Below are 4764 nucleotides of genomic sequence, written 5' to 3' on the forward strand. Positions count from 1 at the left end.
TCTTGGAACTAACCCAACTTGTTTATGATACCTTATCATTTTTAAATATTTCAGGTTTGAGTCATTAATTTTCGTTTAGGATTTGTACATCTATATTTATGAAAGTTATTGACTATACATATTCTTTTACTTTACTTAAACTGTCCCATGATAGCAACAATAACTTCATGCATCCCAACAGGATGCCTCTGAACAAATAAAAATGCTCTCACCTATATCCCCAAAGGAGATACCTATGATCTTAACAGTTACGTACAGATCTCTGGATGGTGTTAATTGCTTTCTCAGCTCATTTATAATCCCACCTGAATAGTCTATAACATAAAGTTGAAATTACAAAGTTAACCACCATGAAAATTCTGTATACAGAGTAAGACAGAAAAGGAGGATGATGGAATACCTATTTTAAAATGCAAATTAATACATAGGAAGCAAGGTAGAAAATATGCTTAACTGCTACAATTTTCATTTCTATTACCAGCTGTAAGGCTGTGTTTGACACTTACAATCTCCTTCTTCTACTTCTCATCCCATGTTCCTGGGCCTTCAGCCAGTACCTAAGCTACTTTAGAATTTTTACTTTATAGATGAATCTAAAGTTTCATTTCTGTAAGGCCCTGCGTTCATAATAATTCTGTCTTTGCTAAAGTTGTAGTTGTTTTATGTTAACTTTTAGTAATAATAAGAGGTGTTTAGAAAAATCTTCTCTTATCCAGATGTGCTCTGATGACATTTCATAAACTAATTCCACTTAATGTATAATCAGAATTAATTTCCTCAACTAGTCTCTGTTAATTCAGAGACCTGAGGAGCCCCAAGTAGCTAGATGGTTGTCTCAACTTCCAATCCATCATATCCATATTCGTGTTTCCTAAGAGGAATATAATTGCCTAGAACCTAAGACCTTTAAATGAGCAGGAACAAAACACTCCAAGTGTTCAGGAATTAAAAGCAAACATTCTGAAGTGGGCTATTGGGTGTCAAAATGAGAGAAACCATTCCCACATCTACCCCTTCATTTCCAGTCCCATGTATCATGGGAATTAGGAGAAAAGTTGTCATATATTGATTGATTGCTGCCTCAAAGCGTTGTATAGGGTACTCTCCAATCTTAGAGGATGTTGCCTCTTTCGTGGCACCATAATGAATCTTCAGGAAGATATCCAAAAGTTCTGTAGGCTCCATGCTTCTACATACCTGGTACATGTTAAGAACAGTGAATTCTATGGCTGAATCCAATGCTCTTTTTTTTTTCTCGATCAGAAGTAATGTTGTGTGGGATACATGGATAATGAATAAGGTATTTTCTATATCCATTGGAAATATTTTAGGTGGAAATACTGTGAGAGGCAAATCCAGATCCAAAATAAATAATATTCCACTGAAGATTAGTCACTGCCATTATTAGAATGTTCTAATGTAAACAACCTAACATGGAGTGGCGGGTTGGTCCCCCTGAGAATGGCATCACATTATGGGAAATGGTATTAAGTTAGGCACGTGGCAGTGGTGTTTTTAAGACTGGACTTGATGAAGGAATATACATTTATTGAACCAATATATAACCTATAACCCTCTTGACATGTGTAATGTACAAAAGTCCATTAATTAGAAACCTGTATGGCTAGAAAAAGGTGTAAACTAATATCTACAGAATGGGTTATTTTGTCAACTTTAATATTGAAAGATGAAGCTGTCATATCCTTAACCAACTGATTAACAACAGTACTAAACAAGGGACAAGATGACATTCTCTGCCCCTGACATAGTGCACCATAAAGCATGCATAGTACCTATGAAGTATCCTTGCCAAAAATGTTTCCCCTGAACCTAATTAAACCTTGTGCTATAGTTGCAATTTATAGGAATACAGGGGATGGAAAGAAAAAAAGATGAAAACACAGGAAACAATAGACAAAAAATGTGGACTGTTTTATAATATAACTGGTCTGATATCTTCCAAAAGACAATGTAGAAGAAAAAAAGGTGAGGTATCATTATGGCTTAAAAGAGATTTATAAGTTGCAAGAAAATGCAACTCATGCCACTTTCTAATTCCTGAGTGTATTTCAAAGGCAATAAATGATATTTGGAGGCAACTGAGGAAATTTGAATATAAAGTACATATTAAATAATATTAAGAAATTCATGTGGGTTTTTTGGGAGTTGTAATTATGTCATAGTTATGTAGAAAAATACATTTGTTCTTTAAAAAGGCATACAAAAAGTATTTAGGTATAAAGGGTCATGTTGCTTGCAACTCACTTTCAAATTTAATAGAATCCATATAAATAGACACATAAGTAAATATGGCAGGTGTTAACCCTTGTTGAATACAGGTGGTGGGTATATGTGTGATTTTTAAGTGCTTTTAAATATTATATTTATTGTAAATTTTACTTTTTTTAAAAAAATAGCAAGATAGGCTTGTTAGGATTTAAAATTGGAACAAATACTGGAAATCTTTAGTAAAACATATTTAAAAGAAAGAAAATTCAAAAGAATCCTCTAAAAATCTAGTAGAAGAAAATGAGAATCGAGCAAGTTTGTAGGATATAAGATCAATTTAAAAGAACAATTCTATTTTTACAAACTAGCAATGAACATTACAGAAAGAAAATCAGAAGACAAATGGCACTGAAATGAATAAATGCTTGGGTATAAACTTAACAAGACAAGTGCACAATTTTTAGACTGAAAACTATAAAACATAGTTGAAAGAAATTAAATTAGACATAAATAAATGGAAAGGTTGTGCCATTTTGTGGCTCAGAAAATTTAATATGGTAAAAGTGACCATATGCCTCACATTGATCTATCAATTTAACATGATTTTCCTATCAGAATTCCAGTTAGCTTTTCTATAGAAATTGATGAACTGATCCTAAAATTCATATGGAAATTCATGGAGTCAGAAAAAAAAATCAAAGGGATCTTGAAAAAGAACAGTTGGGGAAACTCATACTTTCTTACACATCCAATGACTACATGTAGTTCAAGTAAGCACAGTCTTAGCCAACACAGAGCCTGCCTGCTTTGCCAAACTTGTGAAACTGCACCCACACCTACAATCCATAGATAACACAAACTCAATGGCAATTCAAGACCAAATCCCTGTTGCTCTTTGAGCTCCATGACCCAGAGGGGCCCCACCTTGCAGCTCAGCAACATTGCCTAGACACCTAAGTTTCTTCTCCAGCTTCCTGCTTCTCCAGGAGTTCTATTGCCCTCCTCACCTCTGGATGGTGACCCTGCTCCAGTGTCTCTGCAAGGTCAGCCAAGAGGGACTTGCCTTCTCATGCAAGCATCTCAAGCACCACCCAATAAAGCTTGATGTGCAATACTGACATCTTGTGGTCCTGTCTTTCCCTTAGTCATCCCTGAAATTCTTGAATTCACCACATACTGAAGAAGGATAGAGGTATATTTTACTGGAGTAGAACTAAGAATTCAGAAACAAGCCCTCGTACTTACAGTCAGTTGATTTTTGGAAAGGATTTGAAGAAAATTTAATGGGGAAAGAATAATGTTTTCAGTAAACGGTAGTTGTATAACTGGATATTTATACATAAGGAATATAGTTGGACCCCTATCTCACACTATACACAACAATTTACTTCAAGTTGCTACTAGCCCTTAATATAAAAGCTAAATTACAAAATTATAAAACTCTCAGAAAAAACATAGGAGTGAATCTTGGTGACCTCGGGTCAGGAAATATTTCTTAGATAAGACACCAGAGATAAATTAAAATTAAAAATCTCTTTGAAACTGTTGTGCTGCAAACAATACCATCAAGAAAGTAAACAGATACCATACAGAATAAAAGAAAATATTTAAAAATTCTATTTCTAATAAATGACATATGTAGAATATAAAAAGTACTATTATGACTTAATAATAAAATGATCACAATTTGAATAGCTATTTCTCCAAGTGTCCATGTCCAATGTAAAAATAATACATAAGTTATCAATAAATGCATGAAAAGATGCTCAACATCTTTGTGATGGTTAATTTTATGGGGTTTTTGTTGAAACACCAGTCTAGATGTGGCTGTGAGGGTGTTTTTCAGTTGTGATTAACATTTTAATCAGTAGACTCTGTGTAAGGCAGATTATCCTCCATAATATGTGTGACCCTCATCCAGTCAGTTGAAGGCCTTTAGAAATAAGACTTAGGTCTCCTGAAGAAGGAATTCTGCCTCCAAACTGCCTCTGGACTCAAGAATGCAACATCAACTTTTCCCCAGGGGTCTCTAACCTGCCAACCTGCCCTATAGATTTCACACTCGCAAGTTCCCACAATCACGAGAGTCAATTATATATATATATATATATATATATTTATGTATATATTCCCATGTACACACACACACACACACACACACACAGACCTTTTTTATTCTTTCTTTTTAGTTATGTACAACATTAGGATTCATTTTGACATAATTATAATAAGCATGAGATAAAGTTTGCTCTAATTCAGTTCCCAGTACTTCCCCTTGAACTCCCCTTCTTTCTCCCCTTGTTCCCTTCCCTCTACTCTACTGGTCTTTCTGCTATTTATTTAAAGATTTTGTAAAAAATTTGTAGCTTGTGATTATACATAATGGTGAGAGTCACTGTGGTATAGTCATATATATACATAGGAAACTTATGCCAGTTTCATTCTACTGTTCTTCCCTCATGCCATCCCTCCTCCTCCCCCTCAATCTCAAGTCCTATCCTCTGCTCCAGTGATCTTTCTTCTATTTTTCATGGA

Source organism: Sciurus carolinensis, chromosome 15 (genome assembly GCF_902686445.1).
Source record: "Sciurus carolinensis chromosome 15, mSciCar1.2, whole genome shotgun sequence".
Classification (NCBI taxonomy): domain Eukaryota; kingdom Metazoa; phylum Chordata; class Mammalia; order Rodentia; family Sciuridae; genus Sciurus; species Sciurus carolinensis.